Source organism: Choloepus didactylus, chromosome 2 (genome assembly GCF_015220235.1).
Source record: "Choloepus didactylus isolate mChoDid1 chromosome 2, mChoDid1.pri, whole genome shotgun sequence".
Lineage (NCBI taxonomy): Eukaryota > Metazoa > Chordata > Mammalia > Pilosa > Megalonychidae > Choloepus > Choloepus didactylus.
The window spans coordinates 152916162-152933208 of NC_051308.1; the positions used below are offsets into that span (position 1 = coordinate 152916162).

The 17047-nt window shown below is 39.0% G+C and overlaps 1 protein-coding gene across 5 annotated transcripts in view; it reads right to left on the reverse strand.

Moving 5' to 3' along the window:
• Positions 1-17047, reverse strand: part of LRRC8D (leucine rich repeat containing 8 VRAC subunit D) — a 132501-nt gene that overhangs the window by 30822 nt on the left and 84632 nt on the right. The gene's annotated exons all lie outside the window — the stretch shown is intronic.

Sequence of the window (17047 nt, forward strand, 5' to 3'; positions counted from 1 at the left end):
GGGCTACAAACTATTCCAGTTAACAGGTTTCTAGACTGTCTTGCCTTTTTCTTTTTTTGTAACGAAATAATAAAATAATGCAGTTAGTCTACGTACCAGGAGAGCTGTTACTTTAGGCTCCTACAAGAGAAAATTTAAGTTAATCAATCTGTCTAAGAAAGCTTTATAACAAATGAGACTATAAACACCAGGCTATTCCAGGCTAATATATGAGAAACTATATTCAAAGTTGATGCCATTCTCCCAAAACAATTATTTTAAAGGAAGAACACAGGAGTACCCCAAGTTCTATTTCTAGTTCTGCCATTGACTAGCTGAGTTCTCAGGCTACTTTGTTCACAATCCATTAGGGCAATCATTAGGATATAATTATTTGTTTACTCCAGAGGAGAGATTGTGTCTTATTGAGCTCTGTACATTCACCACCTAACAGTCAGATTCTAATTGCCTGGTATGTGAAAGACATGCAACAAATGAGTGTGGAATAAATGCTTGGAAACATACTATCAAATATTCATTTGGAACCTCCTCTGTTTTGGGCTCTGGACTACATTCTGGAGATAGACCAAGGTTCCCACCCACAGAGTATTTGCAATTTAGAAACAGGACAATCATGTGTGATGATGAAAACTAATACAAGTTTAGTACATCTTAAGTACTAAGTTTAAGTGAGCTCTATAGGGAAAATGTGCTCTTGGAGTTTAAAATCTCTATGATCCTTTGATCTTTTAAAATTCTTCCTCTACCTTATGCGCATAAGTCTATGTCATGTTTATTTTAATGATCCAACTGTCCAGAAGAAAAGGTTACCCGATAAGGTAGAGACTGATTCAGAATTGGAAAATACTAATACACTTGAGGATAGGGGAAATTTTTTTTAAAGTTTAGGAGAAGCTAAAAAAGTTTTAACGGGGTGGGTGGGGTACGTTAAGAGTGAGGTTACATAAGGATAGCGCAGGGTAAAGAAAAGATACATGTTTTTTGGTCCAAAAGTGTTTAGCTTTCAAGTTCCAAGACAAGATTTCATGCAGTAATTGTCTGTTCTTTGGTATTTATTTTTCTTGTTCATGCACATCCCTTGCAGTTAAGAATAAAAGGGAGTGAATGCTGTGGGCACCCAGTGGAAGACAGGAAGTCCAGCACCTGAAAGATGAATGCAAAGCCCTTTGGGACCCTTTGTGCTTTGAATGTGACAAATCACAATAGCCTCTCTGCATGAATATATGCTAGCAGGTTTGTAGAAGCTTGAGTTACACACTCTTTTGTTTCTTATAAAGCAACACCTGACGGAAGATCAGCCGGGCTACATACTACAAATTCAGATGCCTGGGTCTACTCAGAACTTCTGAGGGTGGGATCTGAACTTGAAAACATCCCCCTTCTACGAGGGGCCCCACAGACTTGCAGAGGAGTCGCTGACAGGTTGGAAAGCAATGAGTAGTAAGGCAAGCTTGAAATTGCAGCTTGGGAGCCCTTGTCAACAAGTCTGAGCTGAGATGACTCGGCAGGTTAGAGCTGTGAACCTTAACTTCTGGAATCATTTCAGTTTTTAGCCAATGCCTACTACAAATGCATGTTCACAGATCGGTCTTACTCCACAGCCCACCTGAGAATAACGTGCAGTGGCTAGTACAACTTGCCAAGATACACAGGTAGGTTTTTCCAAAGAAAGTGAGCCCCAGGTTCTGGTTGACAACCAGGCTCTCAAGAGTTTGGCTGAGAACACCAACAAAAAGGTCAGTGACTCGGTGAAGCAGCAGAAACCTGGCCAGTTGTGACATCTACCTTAACTCAGCATTCTGTAAAACTCTGTTCTTTAGAAAGGACGCAGAAGTTGGGGAAATAAAAAAGAAAACTGAAGCAGGATTTGGGGATTTTTTCAGTTAAGTACTGTAAATAAATTTCCAGAACCATGGAATTAGTGAAGATAGGAATACTCAAAATCAATTCCCTTCAAACATGGCAATAGCTCTACTTTTTCTATTCTTCAGCAGTTATAATGCACTTGTTTCTGCTTGAGCTGCAGTTCTTTCTGTACCGTGCTTTCATTTAGGGTAAAATTCACCTTTGGGCTACACTGTGCACATATCAAACATTCGTAAGGCAGAATCATCTGGCCCTTTATGAGGAGGAGTCATTCCTCTCCTTGCTTTTTGAGACAAATAAGCCTTGATATTTTAAAGACTAAAAGTGGTGTGTGAAAGAAGTTTCAGATTTAGGAGCAGGCCAGATATGAAAAGGGATGGGGCCTCTTTGCACACCAGGGATCATTGTAGCCACCATATAAAATGTGCTCCCACATCACATTTAAAGCCTTAAAACAGGAAGCTCTTGGGTTCAATCATAGTTGCACAGATGCCTTAACTTCCTTCCTGACTGGAAGTCCCTGGTGGCCAGGGGCCAGGTCTCAGCTACCTTGAAGACTCAACAGTAAGTGTTGTCTAATCGCCTCATGTTATCTTCTTGGGAGGATTCCCCAGAATGACACTCCTGACCTCTCTCTAACCCCTCACCAATTCCCTGTCCTTTTTCTTTCTTCTCTTTGGGATCTGCTTACCTGCAGACAGTGTGAATTCTGGACTCCTCTCCTGCTGTATGGGAGGAAGAACCTTGCTGGTTGCCAGTTTCTGTTGTTCTGCTGTGCCAGGGAAAGGGTGGGTAAGTATCTAATTCAGGGATGAAATTTAGGAGGCCCATTTGGCTGTAGACCCAAAGCCACATTCTCCAAAAAGCATAATTAGTAATAGAGATGATATTTTGCTGTCCATCAGCCTGACTCCTTTATCTCTCTCAAATTATTTTGTAATTGGGCATGGAAGAGGGGTTATTCATTGGGCCACTTCAGACAGATAGTCTTACAGCTGCAATGAGCCTGGGGACTCTTGAAGGAGCCAAGCTAAGGATGAAATGCTTTGGCTTTAACGGAAGTATTGGGGGAGATAGAAGGAGCTCCTTCCAGAGTACTCAGAAAGAGGTCTCTACTATGAGAGTTTTCATCTTGCCCCAACTACTTTAATTCTCTAGGTCCCACATTCTCCCCTTGCAGTCACCTGGGGATTCACATCACTAAGGCACGAATCCTTAGGAAGGGAAAGTGGATGACCTCAGTTTAAGCGAGGAATTCCATAATAACTATTCTTAAGGGCAAAAACAATGTGCAACAGGAGCCTCCTGAATGATTACAATCATTAAATAAAATGACATAGGGATTAAATTACATACTGGAGCCTCTCATTGAAAAGTTGACGTTATTAAGGGAATCTTAAAAGTATACTTACAGCGATTGAAATTTCAGACCTCAACTCAAGGCACCTAATTAGTCTTAAGAATGTCAAGGGAAGTAGCAAATTGAAACGTCATAAAAATAAGAGACCCCTTTTTATGAATCATGATCACCACCACAGTTATGAACATAAGCAAACACCTCAAAAAGCAAATGGGATAAAAGAGCAGAGGAAAAAAATGTTTAACTTTCTGAAGGAAATTCTCCTTAAAACAAACCAATCAACCCCACCAAAATCCTGAAAAGACATACTCCAGGTGTTTAACTGTGCTTGCTGGTAGAATCAGGGAGATAAAATACCCAAAGCCACTCTTTCTAGTTCATCCTGCCATGTCCCTTGGTGGCGACAATAGACTCACTTGAGTGGAAATCACAGTGGCAATGTGATACTTTGTACCTCACTGAAAAGGCACCCATAACAGACAACCTTTATTTGGATCAAATACTGGGTGAAAAAAGTAAAGCAACTTTTTAAAATGAAGAGAATTAAAAAGATGGCATTACAGAGAAAAAAATACTACCTAATAAATATACTTAAGGGGAATCACTTTCTGACATGGAATTTCCTCTTGTCAACAATTCAAAGAACTTTTATTGTGATGGAAAGAATCTCAAAATCAGTTCATCTCCTCAAATACAAAGTGCTACCTCTTGGTCCATGCTGTCCCCACCCCACCACACCACTCCCTAGCTCCTCTTTCTTTGAACAAGTACTACTGTGTAATGGATAAGAACAGGGGCTCAGGAATCACACTGCCGGAACAAGATTCCTGGCTCTGCCACTTGTTAGCTGTGTGACTTCAAGCAAGTTACTCAATGTCTCTGTGCCTCTCTAGCCTCATCAGTAAGAAGGAGAAAACAGCACTCACCTAAGAGGTTGCTGTGAGGATTTAATGAGTCTATACATACACTGAATTTAGCAGAGAGCCAGACACAATCATAAGCACTCAATACATTTAGCTTCAATGATGATGATGGTGATAAAGGTGTGGGCTTAACCAGACTGTAGTGAAAATAAGGAACTGGGCACTACCCAGAACATATGCAAAAGCCAAGTGTTGCCCCATGCAACCATACAGAGTCCACAAGGAAAAAGCCTTCTTACTCTGTGGGCCCAGGGAAGTCAAGTTGGTCATTCTCAGTGGCTACAGCAGCTTACCGGAGAGGGTGAGCTCAAGGGATCAAAGCCAGGGCAGGAGACATGGAGAAAGAGACAGAATGCCTGAGTCTGGAATAAACTGGTTTGGACCACTCTGAGCCTGGGTAGAAACCAACAGTCCACGATCATGGGATTTAGAGCTTAGAAATAAAGAAACAGCCCATTCAGATATGCATATTTTGTTAATAGGATAAAATGCTCCACCACCTTTTCTTCAAGGTCCTTTCTGCAGGGTACATCTTCCAAAGACTGCTCTGCCTCTGAATTTCTACAGCACGCTTTCAAATATTTATGGCTGCTGTTAGCATTAAATTGTTCTGGAGACTAAGTTATGTCTCAACTCGATTGTAAACTCTTGGGGGTGGGGGTGAGTGTGATTTAGACTCTGTCTCTCTCCCTGGCCTGCCTCTCCCAGGGCCTAATACGTAGCGTGGAGATGTTCACCTGGAAAATACACAATTAAACGGAAGACTTGAGTGAACCATGCTATAGAGACAGATGTGACTGTACTAAAATAAGGATGCATATGGCTGTGACAGAAAAGGGCACAGAGCAAAGCAGCAAGTTTGCCCCTACCTCCGTGAGTCTTTGATGAAATGGCCAAGTCCAAGAAGTTTTAGGCTTTCAGAAGCCTGAAGTACTGAAAAAAATTATATAGTACTCCTCCAAATATAAATTAAATTAAAACAATAAACCACAAAAGAAGTATAAGGAAGTCCAACAAAGGTCTGCCTCTTCTCTCCCCTATAAAGACTGTTTTGCTATATTTTTAAGCATTGGACATCAAATTAAAAAAAAAAAAAATTTCTGGTGGTGCCTCTCTCTGCTTTACAGGTGCTCATAACACATGTTTAGTCTTTCTATCTGGTAATCTAGCCCTGGCTGGGCATCAAAGGAGGCCCTCCAGATACAGAGAGGCAGGCATGAAAGGATGGAGCCAGGCAGAGGCAGGTCAGGTGGAAAGTATGAAGGAGACAGTGTGATGAATGGGGAAGGGCAACAAGGAGGACAGGTGAGGATCTGGCAATGACGCAGTTACAGTGAGGTTAGTGACTCTGATTCCTGCCAGCTTAATTCTGAAGAGAACTTGAGAGATGATTTAAACCCAGTCTTCTTTTACAGAAGAGAAACCAAAGCCAGAAGAGGGTGACTTACCCAAGGCCAAGCTGCCAGTTAGAGGAAGAGCTAGAAGTGAAATCTAGTTCTCCTGGCTGCCCTGTTAGAGCTCTTTCCACTCAGCACATCTCCTCTTCACACTTACAGGGCATGGGGCTCAGGACTTAGACAAATAGCTTAGAACTCAAGCAGTCAGGAAAAGCCCTGCAAATGCCCCTGTCTCAAGGCTGCTATTGACAGAGTCAACAGAAGAGGCAAAGAGAGAACAGGCCCCTGGTTATCACACTGTTTTTGATGAGGCCATTTGGTCTTCAGGTAGGATTCACTGGAAGAGAAATGTATGGGGTATAGTCTGTTTCCAGCCAGGAAAAGTCTGACTGGTATCAGGACACTGTAGAGCACACTTGACAATTTATGGCATGAAAAGTTTATGACACTAGAATTATGCATCTTTTACTCCCCTTACCCTACACTCCCCTTTCAATTGCAGAAGAATTGAAATTCACCAACTGGATCACTTCCTTGGTGATTTCTTGGTTCCTGAGCAGTGTGATTATGAAGGATTGCAGGGTAAGGGTAAAGAAGAAATGTGAAACAATCAAGGCAGGTGCATAAGTAACAGTTTTGGAGGGATGCTGCTGTGGGCTTGCTGGCTGGAAAATTGGGGTGCACAAAAATATTGTGAGGCTCATCAAAAGCACCTGCTCAGTTCTTCCATGGTTTGTGGACCATCTCTCAGTTTAATTACAGTTCGGATCTCCTGAGCTTTCTAAAGCCTCTCTTTATAAAAATGAACCTCTGTCCTCTGAGAGATTAAGTGATTTAATTTCTATAAGCACCACGATGCTTCAATGCCCATCTCAAGTGTTAATATGTACTACATCTGACCTGGACAAAGGGCTGTTTCTATTCAGGGATTTTTGATGATGTATATAAATCATTCAACTTCACATCTGTACTATTCCCCAAACATGTGCACAAAATCATGCAAACAAAGAAAACATAAAATCTGTTTTAACTTGAATCTCTCATCTGTTCCCCCCACCCTCCAAGCCTCTCCAGGGTATCCTACACAATAAAAAGCTGTTTCTCCCAAGGGAAAGTAATTACGAATGGAATAAAACACCTATCAGCTTTAGCATCTCAACACTCCTCTTTCTAAATTCTCACCTCCAAGCCTCTGCTCCTTCTGTCACCTCTGACTGGAATATTCCGCTTTCTCCAATACACTTTGTTAACATCCCCTCTGTCAGGCATCAGCGCCTGTGGGAAGCCTGTCCTTTAATCTCTGTGCCAAAAACCTAGTGCTCCTCATCCTTCCTTGCTGCTTCCTGAATATCCTGTGCATTTCTGCCCTTGATGTCCTTTTACAGTCACCTGGTTTTGAGTCTATCTCCTTCACTAAGCTCTATGATTCTCTCGACAAGGATCATATACATGTTTGTTTCCTAGTGCCTAATACAGTGCATGGTACACAGCAGCACAATGAATGTTTACTGGTGGGAGAAAACATAGTTGTAAAGTATAAAGTATTATCACATACAATCCTTAACTCAGAGTGACACTGTAGGGCAAGAATTGTTACCATCCATAGAGAAAGAAACTTTTCACCAGACCACATTATAATCAGTTCCACAAAGAGAAAGCATATACGTAGTAGCCTGCATGACTGAAAAACAGATACAAAAACTTTCAAATTTGGGTGAAGTAACTGTTCTGAAAGCAGGAACACTGATCAGATATGGAAATGGCTCTACATTAATTCTTTTCTCAAGGACCTTTCAGTCCTAAAGCTCTGCAGAAATGTCTGGTGGATATGAATTAGATACAAACAAAAGTTTATCTGGTTATAAAGTCACAAAACAAACGGTTTCTGGTTAACTGCCAACACTGCCTCAGACAGCTTGAAAGAGCTGGAAGTGGGACAGCTGCAGCAGTTGCCAAACTAGAAGTAACATGGATGTGGCTGATTCACCATTAGGGCTCAGAGGAACAACAACAGGCAGGAACTGGGGGCAGCTGGCAGGATAGTGTTAGTTTGGGTCTTTGACCCTCCATGACCCTCCAGAGCACTTGAGCTTCTCCTCAGCCAAGGACAGTGGTTCCCAGTACAACTGCACATTAGAGAACAGTGGGCAGAACCTCTAAAAAGTATCTAAGAGCTGGGTCCTACCTCCAAAGGTGCTGATTTAGTTGGCCTGGTTACGTGGCCCTTGTATCTGTATCTCAATTGTCTTAAGAGCTCCTTTGCAATTCTAATCTACATCCAGACTTGAGAACTACTGGCCTGGGTATTTTCAAAGCTGAACAGCTCAGCTGGTTAATCCAAAATTAAGATGACAAGTACAACTGGAACACATTCTGGTTCCTTCCCTTCCCTACAGCTATCGAATTTTAAAACACTTAACTGTAAAGCCACTCAGCACACTGGTGGTGTTGAAACAGTTGTGAGTTATTTAAAATCAAATTTCTTAGAGATGGAAGCAAACTTAGGAGCAGAATGGTTCCTTTACAGTATCTTTGGACTGGGAGATTTTCCAGCCTCCTCTATTCAAAACATTTCCAATGACAGGAAGCTCACTACCTTAAAAGGCACTTTGGAATTGCACTGCTTAATAAAGATGAATTTTATGGTAGGTAAATTATATTTCAATTAAGCTGTCTTTTAGAAAAGGCATTCTGTTTCACTTTGAGAAACAAGAAAGGGCTTTGGCATTCTGATAGGAAATCAATCTCTCTATTCTTTACAGATGCTGGTCCTAGCTTTGCAACTGGGACCACTCAGATACAAGCCTAATTCTTCTTCCACTTGACTTTGTTTTCAAACATACCTGGGTTTGAATCCATTTACTAGCTATGAGACACAAAGTAAATTATCTCTCACCAAGCTTCATTTTCCTGGTCAATAGGATATAAAAGTATTTCCTTTGTAGAATGCTGTGAGTATTGGAAAGCACCTAAAACCTGGCACATTGTAAGATGTTCAAGAAATAATACTTCACTTCTCTTCCCTAATACTGTCATCTGAATAATACTCCCTAAAAGTGCAGGAGAAGTCTTTCCTGAAAAGCTCTCTTTTCTTAGGCTAGCCATCCATCGATGTTTAGCAATCCATAGATATTTAATGGTTCCTTATTAGGTTTTGGTTTCTACATTCATTACCATCTTGGTTCTTCTCCTGTGAATTGATTTTAGATTTGATAAATGTTTCTTAACACTTGGAAGTAAATGACCTTCCTTCCACAGCATTAGTGGAGTTGTGGTATGATAACTATGGTATAACAACCAACCACTTAACTGACATATATTAAATGTTTTAAAAGTTTTAGGAGCCCAAGATTTTCCTTCCCAGAATCAGTTGCCTCTGGGCACTTAAAACATATACAGAGGTTCAGCCACATTTCAGAGACAATTTTCACTCAGCTACTCAGGAATAAGTACAGGGACTAGGTGGGGAATTTGTTCTATAATCTGCTCTGCTGGAGGAAACCCCAAGGCAGGAGAGGTGGCCCCCAATTATACAGCATCACAATGTTGTTCCTGCCCTGAAAACCTCTGTGTATCAGAGAAATGTATTTGTAAACTACATTGAGATTACACTATTTTAAGAGTAAGATTGGTTCTAATAGTTGCCGGTTAGAAGATATAATATATGCTCGTTATAAAATGTTTAATAAGCATTTGCTGACATCTTTTTTTTTTCCCCTGGTATTTCCCACACACAAGTCACTCCCATAGAGCCAGGTATGATAACCTGGAGTGTCAGACTCAGAACTTTTATCCTGGCTTCACAAATTTTACTAATGTTCCCTGCTTTAAGAAAACATGATAAAGAGATCACTGAAATCATAAAAAAAAAAAAAAAAAAAAAGTGACTATCATTTTCTAAGAGCTCTTTTTGGGCATCTAAAAATAATTTAGCTAACAAAAGTTCAAGGTCTCAATAACTTTTCAGGAGCTCAAGTACTTTATAAAAGGAAATATATGTGAATAGAAATCTGAAGATATGAAGATACTTTTTATAGTTTAAAAATTACATACATCAAACCTGTTCCGGTAGAAATTTAGAAACAAAGATGAGCCACAAAGAATGAATACACACATCTACATAAAATTTTCAAATCAATATATATGCTACTTAGAAGATACATGTACTATATAGAAAAAATATTTCTCTGCACATAGTTTTACATTCAGTTTTCTGAGCGTGCTCAGGGCTAACTCAAATTGCCTTTGAAATTAAGTAGATATTTGGGATAAAATTACTTAGCTGGGAAATGCTCTAAGCTGTTTACTTCTCTACAGTGATAGCTTTAAGAAAACATAGTAAGTCTACTGAATTTGCAAATACATAGGGACTTAAAACTTTCGTCAAATAAGAAAAACAAATCTAAACACCACCTAATAGACTTTATAATGTATTCTATGAACAGTAGTAGGCTTATCTTTTCTTTGGTAGTAAAAATCTTGCACTGCTCCCAGTGTTTTCAGTCATATTTTTAGGAATATGTAATAATTTGCTTCTCAAAAATGTTCCCTATATTATCATTCATATTATTATGAATTATCCAGCATACCTATCTGTCCTCAGACAAGCAAGTACAAGTGTCAAATAACACTGTTCATTGTAACCACTTTAACATCAGCCTATTTGCTCACTGAGTGACATGTGGGTGGGTTGTGGGGGTCTAGAGACATGTGGATCCTGGGGCTAACAATAAGAAAAACAGCATATTGCAGGGGACACTGCTGTTTCTTGTTTCAATTGCGTGGTTCTTTCCAAACTTAACAGAACTTTCCATACCATGTAAGACAATGCCTTCTTCACCTACAATAGGAACAGCTTCTATTCTGGAGAAAGGAAAGACAACTATTCAAGTAGTTAGCCAATTAGGTTACCAGCCTTGATAACAGTGACTGCTAAACCCAACAGATGTGATTCTGTCTGATTTACTAAAGGACTTTAGTTCAATTTACCTCTTTCTAAATTGCTATATAAAAGAACATTCAAGATATGGGATCATAGGGATTTCCTACGTTCTGAAAGTTAAAAGTCAGAGATAAACAACAACCAAACCCTTCTACTGTACATTCCAATATCTTCCAAGCATTTCCTTTCACACCTTTGTGCTACTGATGCCAAGAAGGCTATGCAATTGGCCCTGTCTGAGAAAAACAACAGAAAAGTGAGAGATGACAAGGAGATATGGAGCCCTCTGCTTTCGGCATACACTGCTCCAGTGGGAGTTTTGAGTCCATTCAAAAGAATCAGTCAAAAATTTAAAAAATTATTTGCAGATACTAAAATAGAATAGTCCAAATTAATAAATTATTCCAGATATACATCTAATTAAACTCTTACTTAGCACCTATGCTCTATTGAAAAAGACTAAAAAAAAGCAACTTATCCCATCTGATTTTTATCAGGCTTGCAAGCAATAAAAGGTCTTCAGTCTAAAAATCAAGTACATGTCTCAAGGTAGTATTTTACAGTAAATATTAATGCATTCAGAACAATAACATATTCCCTATTATAGCACAGATAGTTTTCCACTTATGAAGTTATCACTGTATCTACTCTATAGAAGACATGCACGCTTGAGAAGATAGGAGCATTCTTAATAATCCTTAAGAATCTATAATTCCCAGTGTTGTTTTGTTTTCAGATGACACTTTGCTACTGGGAAAACGTGCTAATTCTCTTCTTGGAATTCTGGTCCACTATTTTTCTAGCTAGTTCACCTGAGCCAACAAGGTCACATTTTAAGCATAAAATTAGGTACTTTATAGGGGGGAGAAAAAGCAGTAGTGTATCTGTCAAGCAGCTGGAAGTTATAACCAGGTAACCAGGTTCTAGCCCATTGACCAACCTTCTGTACTTGGTGCAGGCCAAGCTCACACATGTCTCAGGGCCTTTGTACTTGTTCCTCCCTCTTCAGAAATATTCTTCTCTCAGATAGTCTCATGGCTCCTTTCTTTTTATCACCCAGGCCCTAGCTCAAACGTCATCTCTTCACTGAGGTCTTTCTTGAATAGTCCCAACCTCGTCTTACAGTCTTCACAGTTCATATAACTATTTGAAATTATCTTGTTTATGTTTTCATTTGCTTACAGTTTCGATGCTGTGAAAATGTCCAAATCAAGGCATCATCAAGACAATGCTTTCTTCATGAAGACCAGCTGCCAGTGATCCCTGGTTTCTCTGCCACATGCAAGGCACATGGGGGCGGTGTCTGCTGGTCTCTCCCTTCTTTTCCAGGTTTCCTTGCTCTCAGCTTCTTGCTTCCTTGGCTTTCTCTCTTTGTCTGAGTTTCATTTTCCTACAAACGGCTCCAGTAAGAGGATTAAGACACACCTACACCTTAACTGAAGTAACCTAATCAAAAGGTCCTATTTCCAACAATAGGTTCACACACACAAGAATGGATTAATTTTAAGAATGTGATTTTCTGGGGTCCATACAGTTCCAAACCGCCACATACTTGTAAGACATTAACATTATGAGAAGCTGGGTAAAGAGTTTTTGAGAACTCTGTATTATTTTTGTGACTTTTCCTTAAGTCTAAAATATTTCAAAATAGAGTATTTAAAAAAAATGTCTGAACTCGGGATATTGGGTCTCTCAGGGCAAACTATGTCAGGAAGAAGACTGAATGAATGACAGTGTGTACAAGGCCTGGGGCTATAAATTCCAAAAAGTAGTAACTTGGCTCTAACTGAACCTGTTCTTGATGACTCAGCTCCAACACCAAGAGCGTCACTCAACAGTTTTGTAACAGGGAGGCTGCAGGAGCCCTTGGGGTGTGGTACGCAGAGGTACTTTTGTGGCAATGATTTTGGAGTTCTGAGGCTCCATCCCCCCTTTTTTAAATAAACAATTTAAAAACAGTTTTAGATTTACAGAAAAGTTGTGAAGATATTACAAAGGGTTACCATATACCCCACACCCAGTTTCCTCTATTATTAATATCTTAAATTAGTATGGTATATTTGTCACAACTAATGAGAACAAATACTGATTAAGTCCATATATTATGCAGATTTCCTTGATTTTTACCTAATGTCTTTCTTCTATTCCAGGATCCCATCCAAGACACTATGTTACATTTAGTCATCCTGTCTCCTTAGGCTCCTCGTGGTTGTGAAGTTCCTCAGACTTCCCACGTTCATGATGGCCTCAAAAGTTTTGAGGAGTACCGGTCACATATTTCGTAGAATGTTCCTCAATTAGTATTTGTCTGATGTTTTCCTCATAATTAGACAGGAATTATGAATTTAGAGAAGAAAACCACAGAGTTGTAAAGCGCCATTCTCTTTGCATCAGATCAAGGGTTCATACTGTCAGCATGAGTTACCATTGTTGATGTTGACCTTGATCACCTGGCTGAGGTGGTGTTAGTCGGGTTTCCCCACCATGAAGTAACTCTTTTTGCCCCTTTCTCATACTGTACACTTTGGAATATCTACGCAAATAATTGGGAATTCTTCTGCACAGGAGATTTGTCCATTCTCCGTTATTTATTTACGCGTTTGTCTTACAGTCTGCAGTCATCTCCAGTGCTACTTAAGTCAGCACCCTTTTCCTCCACCCCCTTCAGTGAGTTTCTTTCATACACTGGTAGTACAATTCAGTTCTTTTGTTACAGGCTACATTCCCTTCTGGGATCTCCTAACCTCCTAAATGATTTTTTTTTTTTTTTGAATTTGCATACAGTCTTAAAAAAATATTTTCAATTTAAATGCTTTTTTGAAAATTGATACCAGTCTTTGCGCTACAAATTTGTGGGCTTCAGCAAATGTACAGTGTCATGTACCTCCTGGTGCCTTTTTACAGCTTTTCTATCTCCTTCTGGGGCATCAGACCATCATCTCAGGCTGTAGTCAGTCTATCCATCTCTAAGAATTCTCTCCCCCTCTTGAATTTGTGGCCACTAATCTGTTCTTGACCAAGAAATGAACTAGATGAGTTTTGTTAGCATTATAAATAAAATAAGAGCAAGCATGCAATGAATAGGACCTGAAATGTTCATCTGTGGCAAGATCTGGGAAAGCCTTGAATGCCACGGCACAGGGCTCTCTGTCCTGTTCCACGTTTTAAATCAACGATATTGCTGGAGAAAGTTTTCAATTGGACAAAACTTAAAAGGCTGGAAAAGAGAATTTGCAACAGAAACACCAACAAGCTGAAAGATGGGCTAAAAGAAACAAGGTTTAGCAGGGCTGCAAGTTAAATTATTTTTAATTTAAAAAGTTAAATTACTAAATTTAATTATTTAATTCAAATTTAATTACATATTTAATTTAAAAAATTCAGGATTCCAGTAAGAGAACTGGCTTCACAGCTGAGGCATCTATGAGAAATACTTAGATGTTTTCATAGACTGAGTTTAATATGAAGCAAAGATGAAACTTGCTACATTCTTGCAAAGAATGTTCCCACTATTCTTTGTACTTGTCAGATCATATCTGCCATTTTGTATTCATTTCAGTTGTGGACATCAAAATCAAAATCAAAATGTGACACAACCACTGTAGCATGTTCAGAGAATATAAACCAGGATTGTGAAGGGTCTAGAAAAATTAATTCAACAAGCATTTAGTGAGTAAGTATGATTTAAGCAAAGGCATCATAAAATGTACTAGAATCCAGGGGTGATAATGTTGAAAAATAGTAATAATTAAAACAACTAACATTTATTTAGAACTAATCATATCCCAGGCATTGCTCAAAATGCTTTATATGTATAAATTAATTTAATCAGACAACTTAAGTTTGCTTCTTGGCGTGTCTTCCAGATATCTGAGGTTTCCAGGTTTAATCACTTACACCACATATTTTTTCCCATTCTACTTCTTTGTTATTTTCTGAAATTTATAACTGAACACCAAATTGGTATTCAGTCATCTTTTGGTGTGATTTTTTTTTAAAGTGATTTTTTTATTATAAAGTTAATAATACTCCAGAAAGAAAATTTATAAACTACAGACACAGAGACAGAAGTAAAAGAAATAAAAAAATCAGAATTGACTGTGGTGATGAATGCACAACTCTTTGAGTATACCAGAAGCCATCGATTGTAGACTTTGTAGGGATTATATGTGAATATTTCTCAATAAAACTACTTAACAAAAAAAGATTTAAAAAATCAGCTAATTTTCTGACCAATGTTAACATCTGTGATATTTCCCTCTACTCTCTGCTACAAATATATTTGTGATTTCCATTTTACATTGAAGTTCTCACACTGTATGTGCATATTTGTATTCTACCTGGTTAACTTTATAAGCATTTTTCCCTTTTATTAAATAAGCTGCATACTGTCAATTTATAGGATGTAAACAAACTGTGTATTCTGAGCTAAAAACCAAGGAAAATGCTACCCACTGTCCCAGTGCATTTCAAATTGATTATTACTAGGTGCTTAAGATAAGGTTTCTAAAAGGGTGCCCTTGTCCTTATAGCTGAATGATATTAATTTAATAAGCACTTACCTAATTGGATAAGGAGAAATTTTAGTGAGTAAGATAGACTACAGAAGTTTGGTAACTTTCTTCCACTACCTAAGAAAAAAGCTAGGAGAAAAATAAAATCCTAAATGCAACTGCTCTCTCTTAGGCAGTTATAATTATACCCCTTCTCTGGGCCTCTGGAGGAGAGCCCCGCCCTGTCTTAATCTTAATCTCTTCTAATCTCTTTAGAAATTAAAAGAGAAAAAGTGAAATCAGAACAGATCCTCACATTACTACCCCCTCCCTTCCCTTACCTCTTAACTCTTAACTCTTAGCTATGGAGACAGTAGAATAGAAGGAAGAATGAAAACCAGTGAGGTAAACATCTCAATAAACCAGAATAATCTTAAATTGTGAAGACCAAGCAAAATAACAACTGTCTATGTGGCTAAGAAACATCTGGTTACACCTTAAGAAAAACTGACCAACAAATGTAGAAGAAACTGGGCAGTGGACTTAAAACAACTTTCTGCCCCCATTTCTGCCTCCACAGCCTGTGGTTTCAGGCCACGGTTTGAGGAACAGTGGTAACCTGTCAGAGATGCCACCAACGTGCTCTTTTCTACACAGGGCTCCACACACAGGTCTTTGCTAACACCTAACTGAGAGCCAGCAGGTGTGGGCATGGGTGGTGCCAATATAGTCACTGCTAGGCTCTTTAGCATAGTTCAATCTACCAGGGTTAAGGAAAGACAGTAAATATCAACCATAACAAAAAGGAGTCTCTGATGGGTTTAGAAAAACATTCAGTAGTGCACATAAATAGAAAACTTGATGGCCTTTTCCAAATACCGTAACTCAAAAATATCTTCCTCTGGACAGTTAATACTCTAGGGTACTATCCTTACTAAGATATGTCAATGCCATTATGAAGACAATATGCATTCCAACACTGTCAAACACTTAATTATCAGAGGCAGCAATAAAATGGAAGGCAGAGAGATGTGTCAAGGTATGAATTTCTTCATCTTTTTTTTAGAAGGAAGGTGCATTTCTGGTCCCTCAGGTTTCTTTCATGGCTAATAATTCATATACACACATTTGCATATTTTAAACTTAAACAGTGTTGTATGCAGCATTTTTAGGTGGGAGGACAGCACAAGTGAAGGCACTGTAGGCCTGGAGTGACGGGGGCAAAGAATTTGTGCTGAGTAGTCATAAGAAATAAAAATCAGATGACTAAGGTTTAGCCAGATTTCAGAGGACACTGAAGTGCAAAGGTTGTTTGGTTTTACTTGTAGGCAACAGAGAGAGTGCAAATTCACAAAAACATGAAGCAAAGCGTTAGAATGTATCATTATACTGTGGTCTATGAGGTACATGGTGGCGGTGGGTGTGGGGGCAATGGGGGACAGAGACACATCAGCGATTGGTTGGGAGGTTGTTCACATAATTTAGCTGGAGGAGAGGGAAGTGTGGTACCAATGGGGCTGGAGAAAAAAAAACAAATGTAATATTTCAAAAGGAGGAATGAAGATGGGACTTGTGATAGCCGGGATATGGGGAACAAAAGTGAGGAACGTTGAAAGATGATGCCAAGATCTAACTGGACATCATCTAAGAACAGTACTCATCATTACTAATTATCAGTTATAGTGTATTTCTTTGGTTCAAGCCATGTCTGACAAGTTTTGTAGACCTAATTTCTTCCCATTGTCATAACAACTCTGAGAGGAATTATCTTTCCAGTTGACAAATTAGGAAACTTGGACTTAAGAATTATTAGTAGCTTGCTGAAGGTCACTGTTAGTAGTTGAAAGATCTGGGATTTGAACCCACATTTGTCTAACTCCACGGCTCTTATCTACTCTATTGTCTTTCTTGTGCCAAGGCTTAAAAGAACAGAAGCATCCGGCTCTTCATCATAAATCTTTACCTAAATAAACAGAGTCCTGTATATACCCAATATCTATGTTTGCTTTCATTAGTTTAGACTATAACATCATGGCTATATGTGAATATATATGGTTCTTGTTGGT